We start from the raw sequence: 15,637 nt of genomic DNA on the forward strand, positions 1-15,637 counted from the left end.
ATATATATTCTTTAAATGACTTTAGTTTTGTTTGATTATCCAGCATTTTTCTATATTAAATCAGGTGCGGTCTTGGATATCCTCAACTCTTTCGTTTCTTTATCAAGAATAACAGTTTTTGTTCTCTCTTATTTTTGGTTTTTTTATTTATTTATTTTTTTAATTTTTTGCTTGTGGGTAACAAGGACAGGACAGACAGAAATTGCTTTGCTGATTTCTTGTGGCAAATGCTGTTAAATCTCTTTCTTTGTGCATATTTAGCTTTAGTAACAACATGTAGTTTAACATTATTCTAACCATCTTTCTAAGAATTATGTATGTAAGAGTATATATAGATTGCTGAAATAATTTACGTTCCTTTCATAGATGTTACTTCAGTAATTCATACAAGTTGATAACCATTTCATAATTACATTAAGCTTTGATATCAGTTTTGATGTAGAGTCTTCTGTTAGCAGTTTCCATAGCATAAAGCTTTGTTTTTATTTAATTATTTAATACATACTTTAGCATGATAAGCTGAAAGCATTCATTGATTTGATTTATTTATCCTAGCAGTTGATCGTTCAATATTCATTCTTGCGTTTCCCAAGAATATTGAAAGAATAATTAAAGAGAAATAGGAATTTACTCACTGCAAGGATACACATATGCATAAATAAATAAAATCATTCATATAACTGTTTTATATGTGTTTTTAAAGCTAGAGCAATGCAAGTTATAAAAAATTAATAATACAGGTCGATGGTTAGTTCTATAACTTAGTATTTCAATATTAAAAAGTTAGGGCGCCAACTTCAGGAAATTTATGAAGGAAAGGTGTTGATAGCTGATACAGAGCAGAGACATAAATTTCCTGAATAAGGGGTTCCAACCATAAAATATTGAAGTACAAGGAAATAGTACTAATGATTGATCTATATTATTAATTTTTTATAACTTGCTTTGCTTTGGCTTAAAAAGAATTATAACAATGCTTCATGAAAGCTATATTAAATACATTCATGCATATACACTTAAATACATTATACCTTACATATATGCATGCATGCATATACACACAGAAACACATACACATATGCATGCATATACACACAGAAACACATGCATATATAAAGATACCTTTATAAATAAATATGAACCAGTTTAAATTTATGGAACTTTTTCATAAAATTTTCAGAAATTTTGATAAATTTGGTATGCTTCTTTCATATTTCTTGTGATGATGTGTATTATAGATAGTATAGTATCTCTTCAATTAATCCTTAAAAGTATCTGTATATATTATTATTATTATTATTATTATTATTATTATTATTATTATTATTATTATTATTATTATTATTATTATTCATTTTTGTAATCTCAGACAATTAAATGCTAAACAGTCCAAACATTTCGGTTAGGGATCAGTGAATAAGTTGACAAAGGTCCCTTACTGCTTCCTCTCATGTGCCTTACATAGACAAGATTTACCTTAAAATCCTAGCTGTACCAAGAAGTGCTGTCTTCTGCATGACCTGTAACTTTACATCAATTCCAATTCTCTTTACACAGTCCTCAAAACTGTCTGATATGCATCCCAGTGCTCCAATCACCACTGGAATCACTGAAACCTTCATCCCCACAACTTTCCAGTCTCCTCCTTCAGTGGCTCATACTTCTCTGTCTTCTCATGATCTTTCACTCTGTTGTCTCCTGGGTAGTGATATCGATCATCTGTGTCTTTTTTCTTTCTTGTTGACAACTGCAGTGTCTGGCATTCTTGCCTCAATCATTCTATTACATTGAATGGTGAAGTCCCACAAAAGCTTAAATTTGTCATTCTCTAACACCCCTTGTGTTTTCTTCTTTTTCTTGTTGCAGTTGTTGTTGTTATTATTAGTATTATTATCATTATTATTAATCGCACCACTTCAAAATAAACTGAATGATAAATAGAATAAACTTTCAGTTAATTTCCTGATAATTGTGATTCTTTGGTTAATTGTATTTGTTTAAATTTGCTGTCAGTTGTAATAGTTGTATTACAGTCCACTATAGTTGTATTCTGTTCTTTCATAGATTAAATACATACTTATTCACTGTATTAGTCTAAATCAGTAACATCATTAATTATCTTAAAGTGTAAACATATATTTTAGCTGGTCATTATATCTTAACCATGTAATCAGTGATTTTTATTATTATTATTATTATTATTATTATTATTATTATTATTATTATTATTATTATTATTATTATTATCATCATCATCATTGCCATTATTATACTTATTTATTTATTGTATCAGTGATGTTCTTTTCTTAGTAGAGAGTATTTTTGTTTTTTAAATCATAGCTCTGTTGGTTTTATTTGAGTGTATAGGTTTAAATATATACTTGATTAGTTGTATTAGTGTTATATACACAGACTGGTACTGGTTTAATATACTCTACTTCTTTTTTTTTTACATCTATTTGGATATACATATGAATGTGTATGCCTATGTGCATGTGTGAGTGATCATAAACTTACTTGCGATGTATCTACTTCAGTTATCAATGCACATATAAAAGATGAAATACATACTACATAGGCACAGGTATGGCTGTGTGGTAAGAAGCTTACTTCCCAACCACATGGTTCTGGGTTCATTCACATTGTGTGGTACCTTGGGCAAGTGTCTTCTATTATAGCTTCCAGCTGACAAAAGCCTTGTGAGTGGATTTGGTAGATGGAAACTGAAAGAAACTGATCTTATATATATATATATATATATATTTGTGTCTGTGTTTGTCCCCTACCAATACTGCTTGACAACCAGTGTTGGTGTGTTTGCAATTCAGCAAAAGAGACCGATAGAATACACACAAGGCTTAAAAAATAAGTACTGGGGTTGATTCATTTGACTAAAAATTCAAGGCGGTGTGCTAGTATAGCCACAGTCTAATGACTGGAACAAGTAAAAGAAAAGAGAATATAATTTATTTCATATTTATATCTTATTTTTTGGTGGCACTATACAATTATGTGGAACTGTATTCCATTATAATTTCCCATTTAGATCTTTGCTGTCATAATGCTTTCGTATTTTGATTTCATTATTACCCAGGATTCTCTGTTATTATTAATCTATGAAGCATAGATTACATCATAAGAAAATAATGCAAGATTTATATCAGGAATTCATATAAAACCAGAAGCAAAATAATTGTGTAAATTTCTGGACTACCAGCTTATGGTTCATGAATTCATACCTGCTCTAGACAGGGTTTCTCAATTCCCCAGAATTCTTTATTCTCAGGAAATCAGAAGTATAAAAGAAATAATTTCAAGTTCCTGGGAATAGAAACTAAATTTTATTTTTCGTTTCCCAACTCTCTTATTCCATGATTTAGAGTTTTGGACATTAGAAAGCAAGAATCAGGAACATGAGAAAAATTATTTCATCAAAATCAATAACTGTATTTATATAGAAAACAACAAATTATAGAAAATTTGAAAATTTTTCCTGAATTCTAAAAATTATTTCTGTCAGATTGATACTATTATCACAAGAAGTATATGTTGTCAGTGTTGACACTCAAATTTGATCATAATTTTGTAACAAAGAGCCTTCTTCAAAAAAAAAAAAGAAGGATTATCTTTGCTTCAATGGAAGTTGGAGCAATAGGAATAACAGCAAGACACAGTTTCTGCAAATTAATGGTCCTATGTCCAGTAATTTCAAACATTCCAATTTCTTTGACAATGTTTTTTTTTTCCTTTTGTATCAAGATTATTGAGTCCTCTCTTGATTGTCTTCAACAGTTTTTGTTAATTGGTTAATCCACATTACTCCATTAAGGACATAGGGCTGGTTTCCTAGTTTCTCTGGCATATATATTCCTCCTTGGATGAGATGCCAATCTTGCAGGATTACTTATTTTTACCAGCTGGGTATACTAAAGCAACATGAAGTGTTTTGCTCAAGAACACAATGCATGACCCAGTCCAGGAATAGAAACCAAAATCTTACAATCATGAGTTCTACACCCTAACACTAAGCTATGTGCCACCACTGTTTTTGTTTTGTTTTTCTGTTAATGGCAACATTTAATCTCTCTAGTAGGAACATTTCTTTTGATGGAAAATGTGCCTCAGTTATCAAGAGCTCAGATTTCAAATGGGAAATAAAGGATTCTTCAGACAAAGTGAGGGTCGTTTCTTTCAACAACAATATTTTGCAGTGAAGTAAGTTTCTGTTGGCAAAATTAGAAACTAATCAAGTGCATCCAAAATTAAAAGAGGATTATTTGAATACTTCATTAATCTTATCACATTATTTTATTCCTTCAATGTTTGATTATTTTCTTAACACATTCTCTCAGCAAGGAACTCGTTGGAGTATTTTTTCATTTCAGTTCTAGAATTGTAATGAATAGGCCTTCTGCAGAAACTAAGATTAAATTCCATCGATCTAGTTTTTCAATGTTAATGTTAATTGATTCCAATAACACCTCAACTGCATGTACAGCATTAAATTTGTCTGAAAAGTCAAGTTATTGTGCTACACCAATCATAACTTTCGCAATACACCCTTTAAGGAAGAATCATTCTACTGTTGTAATAGTCTCACTGATTAATTGCTATTTATCATCATGTTTCTCTTCAACATACTTGTCTGTAGGTTTTTATCTTTTGTTGAAGGCCTACAAAATGAACTGACATAATAACATTGCCAATTCTTAAATTTTCTTTATCAGAAAGAGTTTTCTGCTTTTAGACCTATTTCATTAAGTTGATTTAGTTGTAGATCAATATAATTGTTAAGTGTATTCATAATTGTAAAATCTGATTTGATCATGTCCTCAAATGTACTTTCAAACTCATCACCATCATCAATGCAAGGATTATTAGCTAAAGTAGTTTCATCACTATACAATTCAGTTTTCTTCTAAAGAACATCACAAACAATATAATTTTCATGAACATAACACAATTAATGGTCCCAATTAATATCCTCATCAAATTTAGCCAGGACATTTACTCCATCAGATATGTCTGCAACTATATACTTTTTCTCTAAATTAAGGTTGAATTTAGAAATATTTGTTTCTAAAAGATCAGTAATTTTTTAGTATCCATAAATTCTGATAATTCCTAAGTCACATAATTTAAATATTTGCAATTATGCAAGAATGTATATGTTCATCTGAAGAAATAGTCAGTTTCTCTTTCTTTTAGTTATTTCACTTATCACAATTTTTTAAAACTCTATGGACACTAAATCATCTGCATTAAATAAGAACCATTCTTAGATAAAACCAAAATATTATCTGCAATATCTTTCCTAATAAGTACATGTTAAACTCTCGCTTTTATAGAAAATCTATCAATAGCAATTAACATAGATTCTATTTCTTCTATAGTTTTGGTATTTATCCATAATGAAGATTATTTTCTGTTGGCCAATTCTTTTCAAAAAGATCTATCTATTTCAATTGTACTAGTTTCTGAAAAGATGTCTGTTAACAATCTTTAAATGGCATAAAAGATTACTTGTTGAATCGTTCAAGTTCTTAAAGACAGTCTTGCAATCTATAACTAACTTTTAATTAACACAGCTGAGAATTCCTGAGAAACAGAATGCAGTCCTGAGAATTCCTGATTACATGTTTAGCCAAATTTCCTGGGAATTTTGGATTCTGGGTGAGAAGCTCTAATTGCAGGTGTCTATCTCATTGGCATTGTGACGCAAACAGAATGTAATTCTTGATGCTCCTTAAACAGGGATGAGCAGCAGATTCTTGGAGATATTACTTGTAGCAGACTCATATGTATTGAGAAGGGGGCGGTATTTATTTACTTAGCATTGTTGAATCAAGAGTTAAGTTTTGAGTTTCAATTCTTTTACTTGTTTCAGTCATTATACCACAATCATACTAGGATACTATCTTAATGGGTTTGGTTAAGCAAATTTTCCCTCAGTACATATTATTAAACCTGGTACTTATGCTATCGGTCTCTTTTTGCTAAGCTGCAGAGAACATAAATGAGTGTTGGTTGTCAAGCAGTGAGACACAAAAGTTTCTAATGAGCTTACAGGCTCTTTGGGCTGAAGCTTATTCCAGCTACCATAGCATACTAGTGACTGAGGTTGTAAGCTTCCCCATCTCAAACAAGATTCCAGTCACAGGGTACTAGCAAAAGCTAATACCATCACAGGGTACTAGCTTTTGCTAGTACTTATTTTAAGCTGAGTAGACTGGAGTAAGACAAAATTAAGTATTTTGCTCAGGGACATTATGTATCACTTGATCCAGGAATTGAAACCATGACCTTATGATCATGAATGCAATACTCTAACCATTAGGCCACATGCTTTTACTGCCTTTATGTAGTCCTTTTCATAACAGCATAGTTTATACATCAGTGATTCTCATGATAGAAAATTAAAGAATGCTCCTTTGTCTGTGCATGATTCAAAGTAATTTCATTGCATATATTTAGGAAAGACAAAATCCTCAATGTGCTATGTCTTATAAATCCTTTGAAGCTTCATGTTTGTGAGTTCAGCTTTGGCCAATAGATTGGCAAGAAAGGGCTGGGCATTAACCAAGGTGACTTTTCCTATGACAACTAATATTAATTATTGACTAATATTATTTTATTCTCTCCATATATTTATTTATAATTAGCTATTTAGTGTTACTTGCTTTATATATGTCACACTATAGTAGCCTAAGTGATCAATAATACTGTTTGAAAAATTGTTATACTATCTTCTCTCTTTCTATCTCTCTCTCCCCTCTCCTTTCTGCTTGGCTTTGCAAACAAAGATTTACAGAGCGGGGGTGTCCACATTTGTTGCAGGCTTGTTGATGGTCATCAAGTCCAATTTAGGACAGGCAAGCATCACTGCAAAGACTGCATAGGAAGATGAACTGGTCAGGGTTTGTCACTGTCCTGGTTTTTCCTCTTTTTTTCTCTTGCCTGCAAGGTTGGTCCTGTGAATGTCTTCAAAGGAGGCTATTGCCCAGAGGACAGTCAGATGACAGGCTTTGCAGTCAGCAGCAAGAACAGACCACTTGGTGTTGGTCAATGTAACAAGTACTGAGGAACTTCTTTCAAGAGTCCTTGTCCTTCTTCTTTGGTACTCCTCTATCACAATCACCAGAGGATAATTTGCCATACAGTGTTTTCGTACATACTACCATTATTTTGGCATTGTGTGTTTGATAATGCAACTGCGATTTTGGTGAAAAGTGTTTAGTTATTATAGACTCAGTTTTGATTGAGGCAAAGTTTTGCCTGACTGCTTATTCAGTTGGTAGTGAAAAATTTTCTTTTTAATGTTTATTTAGGAAAATTTTCATTATAAGTAAAAATGGGTTAAGGAGTAAATTACAATTATAGGAAGAATCCTATAAGAGAAAAAGAATGTGTTTTATTATTTAGGAGTGAAATTCTTAAATATTAAATATAAAATTAGGGAATGGAGAGTGAATGGATGAAGAAAGAAATTATATTTAAAGTGTGTGAAGGTTAAAAAATGGTTGAGTTATGTAGAGAGGAATTGTGAGTGTAACATTTCTTTTAAATTTTTCAAGGTCAAAGAGAATATTTTTTAAACTGACCGAGTTATTACATGTATATATATACATATATATTACCATCATCATCATCATCATTATTTAACATCCATTTTTCCATGGTTGCATGGGTCAGACAGAATTTGTTGAGGCAGATTTTCTACCACCTGATACCCTTCCTGAGCAAGGTAATATTTCCCCATGGCCAGACATTTTCACAGAATATTGGAAATGAACAACCTTGCTTTTATGATGATGATGCTCATTTACAGTCATCATGTGATGTCTAGACAAGATACTCATACACGCATACATATAGAATGGGCTTTTTCAGTTTCCATCTACAAAATACACTTGCAAGGCTTTGGTTAGCCCAGAGCTAGAGAAGACACTTGCTCAAAGTGCCATGCAGTGGAACTGAACCCCAAAACATATGGTGGGAAGCAAGCTTCTTACCAAACGGCCATGCCTCATATTGTAAAATGATTGGTGTTATGTAAATGAGCCTTGACATCATAGGTTTGAGAAGATCCTTCAGTTTGTCAACCTCTCTAATGCTGATGCCATGATCAAATGCTCCCAACACACTCTATGGAAAGGTTATAAAGAGCATCCAGTTATAGCAACTCTGCTAATATGAAACATGCAAGACGTGCCCCACTAACCATATCTAGGAAAACAGTAACTCCAAATAAGAACCCATTGTATCTCTTACAGCATGGATGGCAGACATAAAAGGACAATGATGATATTCCCAGAGGCTTATTAAAGCTTCCAGGTTTATTACAATGAGTTAACAAACTAGTTATTCAATACGCTACTGTTAGTTAAGAGTATATAGTATATTAGTATATTCTCTCCATGCTGCATATTGATACTTGGATGGAATGAACTATGTACTTAAGCTAACTTTGTTGACAGAGTACAAATTGTTACCCCATCTTCATCTAGCAGAACTCTACCATGGTTCTTTGGATTATCAGAAATCATACTTAATTTAACCATTTGTCATCCATTTTTTTTCCATTGTAATGGAATACAATTATGTGTTTTAGCCAGAATTGTAGTAGCAGATTAGCTAATCTATGACAACGGTGTTTTGCAGATGTATTTATGTCTATGTCAAGAGCACCAGTGTGTGTGCACAAAATGGAAACATAACCTTATTAGCATGATTATCCTTCCTAGCATACAACCATTTCTACATATCTTTTTATCTTGTTTCAGTCATTGGACTGCAGCCATTCTCAGACACTGCCTTGAAGGGTTTTAGTCAAACAAACAGTACTTATTTTTTGTTTGAATCTGGTACTTATTCTATTGATCTCTTTTACTGAACTGCCAAGTTACATTGACATAAACAAACCAACAGCAGTTGTCAAGTGGTGAGTGGTGGGGTGGTGGGGCACAACCATAGATACAAAGACACACATACACAAGTACACTCATATAATATACATATGTGTGTATGATGGGCTTCCACACAGTTTCCAAGTACCAATTTCTCTCACAAGGCATTGGTCAGCCCAAGGCTATAGTAGAGGACACTTGTCAACCAAGGTACCAGACAGTGGGACTGAACTCAAAACTAAGTAGTTACAAAGCACACTTCTTTACCACACAGTTATGCCTGTTTCTATATTCTGTTACCATTATATATTTGATACAAATTGCAATACATGGGCAGAATCGGTAGAGTGTCAGACAAAATGTCTTGTAGTATTAATTGCAGCTCTTTACATTTTGGGCTCAAATTCTACCAAGGTCAACTTTGCTGCTCTAAGTTGGATAAATTAAAGTATTCATTAAATACTGGAGTTGATTTTACTGACTATACGAGTCATGAAAAATCTGTGGCCTTCAAGATTTTCTGAATGGTATGCCAAACAGAAAATTACCTTGAATTTTTTTAGTAGTGCTGCCTGTATCTTGAAAAAGGTGCCCTACCACCACCACCACCACTCAAAACAGAAAACTTGGTTATGTGATGATGTAAGAAATCAATATGTAAATGTATTCTTTCCTCAATCTTAATAACAAATGATTATTTAATTTTCACCATCATGAAGCTACAGCAGTAAAATAAATCTGCTTCTGATACAAAACCAATTGTTAGTGAAGCCTATGTGTGTATGTACGCGCCACAGTGTACGCATGTGTGTGTGTAGTTGATCTGTATGTGATAGTCATATATGTGAGAGTTTTTGTGTATGTTTTGAGTCAATGCTTATGGATGTATTTATGATTGCTCTTGGGTGTTATGTGCTGCATAGAAGTTTCCACATGTGAATATAATGTATGTCTTTGTGAAGGTCGACTTTGCCTTTCATCGTTTTTATGGGAGGTCAATAAAATAAGTACCAGTTGAGCACTGGAGGTCAATGTAATCGACTTACTCCCTCCCTTGAAAACACTGGCCTTGTGCCAAAATTTGAAACCAATATTATGTATGTCTCCTTTAGTGTGTGCATGTGTATGTGTGTGTACGTGTGTGTATATTGTTGTGTATATCATTTTACACACTATCAAGCTATAGAATTAGCTGAACATTCACAGCTCTCTCTCCACTCCCCCAAATAATAAACACAACATCAATAAGTAGTACAACAGAATGAACTTCATTCTATGTACAAATACCCAATCAATGTTTAGGAATACCTAATAAATTGATGATACTCGGATATGCTGTATATAATTTGGCCAACTGCATATAATTAAACTAGCTCAGAAATTAGTATCAAAGCTGCTCACTTAAGATTTAAGATTAATAAAATGTGATAAAGTTTCATTTGATCTGCTAGAAACAATCACTGCATCTCCTTCAAATCACATCCAATGCCTTTAATAATGACTATAATAATAATAATAATAATAATAATAATAACAACAATAATCCTTTCTGCTAAAAGCTCAAGGCTTGACATTTGGAGGGAGTGGGGCTAGTCAATTACATCAACCCCAGTTCTTGACTGGTACGTATTTTATCAACCCCAAAAGGATGGCAGGAAAAGTCGATCTCAGCGGAATTTTAACTCAGAACATGAAGACGGACGAAATGCCACTAAGCATTTTGCCTGGCATGCTAACAACGCTGCCAATTCACCGCCTTAGTAATTAATAATAACAATAATAATTATAACAGCAACAAGGATATCAGTAATAATGATATTAGACAGTGTAATCCTTGATATATAAATGACAAGATGGTCATGACTGGAATGCCTCCAATCATAGGTCTGCTGGTTTACAACTGGCCAGGAGCTAAATAACAACATCATAATCTTGAACATTCAATTTTTAGACACCACAATTTACATAACAATTTCTAGTTCACTTTAACACTTTTGATACCAATCCAGCTGAAACTGCCTCTGGTTCTGTTTTCAAAAGTTCTGAATTAAAATCTTCCACCAAACCTTAGTCACAATTTATGTTCCTAACACTACCCTAATAATAACTAATTTATTTTACTAAATTCTTTGTTATATCTAAAATTAATTGAAAGAAACACAGAGCATCTCAACAGAAATATGGTAACAAAAGGGTTAAGCTCTGTTTATCTTGTGACTACTTGCTAAAAATGAAACAAAAAATATATTTAATTAATACTTAATTCATGTCATTACATAGAATATGATTAAACTTTATCTCTTCTTCTATTTAGCCTGAAAGCTAATTTATTTTAATTTCAGTAAATCCATAATGAATTTTCCAAACATTTTATTATCTCTAGTGGCTTACATATTTCAATATATAAATTATTTGTTAAACTTCCACAAACAAGCACAGGCATTGCTGTGTGGTTAAAGGATGCTCACATTGAAACTATGTGGTTTCAGGTTCAGTCCCTTTGCACAGCATCTTGAGAAAATTCTACTATAGCCCCAGGGAAACCTATGCCTTGTGAATAAATTTCATACATGAAAACTGTGTAGAAGCCTATGATATATATATATATATATATATATATGCACATATGTGAGTGTATGTGTTTATGTTTGTTTACATTCTTATAACTTAGCAGTTCAGCAACAGATGCTGATAGAATATGTACCAGGTTTAAAGATATGTTGGGGTCAGTTTGTTCAACTAAACTTTCCAAGGTAATACCCATAGTTCAATAACTGAAACAAATAAAAAAACTAAAAGATAAATTGTCATTTTGCTTTAGCTGGGGGTGGTGAATTGGCAGAACCGTTAGAGCATTGCGCAAAATACCTTGTATTTATTTCAACTCTTTACATTCTGATTTCAAATCCTACCATGGTCAACTTTCCTTTTCATCTTTCCAGAATCAATAGATCATAGTAGCAGTTAATTACTTGGGACAGTATAATCAATTGTTCCCTCCTTGAAAATTTGTGACTGTGCCTAAATCTAAAACCATCATCATCATCATCATTATGAATATTATCATGATTATTATTATTCATACATTCACAACAGATTAGACAGTTGAAAGTAAAAATTTCTAACATCAGGCTACAACAAGTAAGCTTAGATGCCAAGAGCCCTCCTAAGTATCCTAGCTGTTCCTAATAATACTGTTTTCTGGAGCTGTACTAAACCGGGTTTTATGTCTATTTCCCCTATCCATCTGTTCAGCTCTTTAGGGATAGTTCCTAATGCACCTATAATTACTGAGATACATTTTACCCATACTTTCCATAGTCTCTGTAATTCAATGGCTACTTTGATATTTTTTCTATACCTCTCATTGATTTTTTTCATCATTTGGGACTGTAAAGTCAATTATCTGGCGCTTTCTATTCTCTGATCATTATTATTATTCCTTTGTAACACAGTGTAGGTAAAAAAAAATGCACCGGTGTCTTTAGTCATCTGTCAACTCACAACAAGGACCTCAGACAGATAATAGTTTCCTTAAGATGTGTGCTGTGCCCAATAAGGCTGCTTCTTTGCAAGACATCAGTCTTGCATGGAATTTCCAGTTACCTTAAGAAGTCTTGAAGTTTCAATGGGATTCAGCCCAATGCTCCGATCACCACTGCTATCACTTTTACGTTACCCTCTCACATTCCATACAGTCTTGCCATTTCCACTTTCAATTTGGAGTACTTGGTGATTTTTGCAACCTCTTTACTCACAACATTCATGTCATTTGGTATGGCTACATCAATGATCTGACAGTACTTGTCTCATTCAATTATTTTTATTATTATTATTATTATTATTATTATTATTATTATTACTTAATATCATGAGTGAGAGAGCAGTGCATGCCATCAAAGTGACACTGGGGTGAAATATACAAGCCCAGTATACCCATCATGACTACCTGTCTGATAAGGGTACACCAGGCACATGCATCACAACCATGGTGATCTTATATCAAGATAAACAGTGCATGACCTTGCAGGTGGGTTAGAATTTTCGTCAGATTGAGTAGCCCATCCTGCTCAAAAGGTCCCTGAATAAGGGTTGTTTAAGTGAAATACTGGAGTCAATGTAATCAACTCATCCCCTCCCCCAAAATGGTTGCCCTTCTGGCAAGATTTGAAACCATTATTATTATTATTATTAAGTTGGCAAGCTGGTTGAATCATTAGCATGCCAGGTGAAATGATTAGTGGTATTTCACCCATCACTATTTTCTGAGTTCAAATTCCGCTGAGGTCAACTTTGCCTTTCGTCCTTTCGGAGTTGATTAAATAAGTACCAGTTATGCACTGGGATCAATGTAATTGACTTAATCCCTTCCTCCAAATTTAAGGCCTTGTGCTTCCAGTAGAAAGAATTATTATTATTATTATTAAGGTGGAAAGCTGGCAGAAACATCAGCATGCTGGACAAAATGCAGAGCAGCATTTTGTCTGTCTTTACATTCTGAGTTCGAATTCCATCAAGGTTGAATTTGCCTTTCATCCTTTCAGGGTTGCTTAAATAAGTACCAGTTGAGCACTGGAGTCGATGCAATCGATTTATCCCTCCCCTAAGATGGCTGCCCTTGTGGAAAAATTTGAAACCATTGTTATTATTATTATTATGGTGATGAGTCAGCCAAATCATTAGCACATTGGACAAAATACTTCGGTGCATTTCTTCTGGCTCTTTACATTTCAAGTTCAAATCTCACCAATCTCAACTTTAACTTTCATATTTTGGGGATTGATGAAATAAAGTATCAGTCAAGTACTGGGTGTCAATGTAATCAAAATTGCTAGCCTTGTGCTAAAATCAGGAAGAATTATTGCTGTTATTATTATTATTATTATTATTATCATCATCATCAATAGCGAAGGCACATAGCTTTGTGATTAGGTATTTAGCTCACAATCGTAAGGTCATGAGTTCAATTCCCAGTAGTGCATTGAGTAAGACACTTTATTTCACATTGCTCCTGTCTACTCAGCTGGCAAAAAGGAGTAGTACCTGTAATTTAAAGGGCCAGCCTTTTCACATTCTGTGTCATGGTGAATCTGCCTGAGAACTACATTGAGGGTATGTGTCTCTATGGAGTGCTCAGCCACTTGCACATTAATTTCACAAGGCTGTTCCGTTGATCAGATCAACTGGAACACTCTTCATAGTAACCAATGGAGTGCCAGGCAATCATCAATAATCATTGTTGCTGGATCATCTCTATTAGCTATAATTAATTAAAGCTTGTGTAAACTGAGAAACTAATTAATATTTTTCCATAACCACATTGGATGAGATTATTTTATTCAGTTACATTTGGTATTCAAGGTTATATTGCTTATTATATGTAGTATCATCATCATCGTCATCATCATCATCGTTTAACGTCTACTTTCCATGCTAGCATGGGTTGGACGATTTGACTGAGGACTGGTGAACCAGTTGGCTACACCAGGCTCCAATCTGATTTGGCAGAGTTTCTACAGCTGGATGCCCTTCCTAATACCAACCACTCCGAGAGTGTAGTGGGTGCTTTTACGTGCCACCGGCACGAAGGCCAGTCAGGCGGGACTGGCAACGGCCAGACTCAAAATGGTGTATTTTACGTGCCATCTGCATAGGAGCCAATCCAGCGGCACTGGCAAGGATCTCGCTCGAATGACTCGAATGTACTTAACACTAGCTTAATGATAACTAAGTTATTTTACTAAATTATTTGTTATATTTAAAATTAATTGAAAGAAATACAGAGCATCTCAACAGAAATATGGTAACAAAAGGGTTAAAGTGACTTTTTGTAAGATTAACATATGGCTATGTTGTTAAGACAAAGTGCTTCATAATGACATGGTTCTAGGTTTGATTCCACTGCATAGCACCTTTAGCAAATGTGCTCTACTATAGACTAATATTTTTTGAGTAACATTAGTAAATAGAAACTGAAAATCCATTGTGTATGTGTTTATCTGTAGCTGTATATGTGCTTACACTGATCTAAAGATCAGTGTTGTTGTTTGTGTTTTGTCCCTTTATATCCTATAACTTGCCAGTGCAACAAATAGAGAAGGATAAAAAAAATATGATACTGAAATAAATACTGGAGGACAATATGATCAATTAAAAAGCAACCCTTGAAAGTAGTGCCTCAACATGGCCACACTCCATTGACTAAAGCCAGTATAGATCAAATAATTAAATATAAAAAATAAAAAGAATTATTAACTGCTAACTTTGATAATCTAATTCCAAATGTTTATTTGGTAATTTCATATTAGAAATATAATTCTTTGAAATAATAAAAAGTTTAACCCTTTAGCATTCAGATTACTTTATCAAATGTAATACTTATTTATTCACATTATTTTCAGTTAATCATGCATTATCCCATATCTTTAAGATTTCAATGATGTAATTGTATATTTTTAGATTCACATTGTAGGGTAAGTGTGAAGGGCTAGACCTGGTCAGTTTGAACATAAAACTGATAGAATATTCAGGCTTCATGTGACCAGTTTGAATGCTAAAGAGTTAATACTTTTGTTTGTTTTTTTTTAATGAAAATACTAAAGAAGATAACAAATTTTCTTTGTCGTTATGTAAATATAGCTTTCATTTTCTTTCATATCATTGTTTCTCTACAGTTTTCATTCATATAGATCAATAGGTAGATAGATAGATATACAGACAGACGTGTATAT

The 15,637-nt window shown here is 33.1% G+C and overlaps 1 protein-coding gene across 3 annotated transcripts in view; it reads left to right on the forward strand.

Annotated features, from left to right (window-relative positions):
- LOC106871713 (protein kinase C-binding protein NELL1) overlaps window positions 1-15,637 on the forward strand; it is a 413,759-nt gene that overhangs the window by 311,223 nt on the left and 86,899 nt on the right. The window lies entirely within an intron of this gene.

The sequence above is a fragment of the Octopus bimaculoides genome, chromosome 2, assembly GCF_001194135.2.
Source record: "Octopus bimaculoides isolate UCB-OBI-ISO-001 chromosome 2, ASM119413v2, whole genome shotgun sequence".
Classification (NCBI taxonomy): domain Eukaryota; kingdom Metazoa; phylum Mollusca; class Cephalopoda; order Octopoda; family Octopodidae; genus Octopus; species Octopus bimaculoides.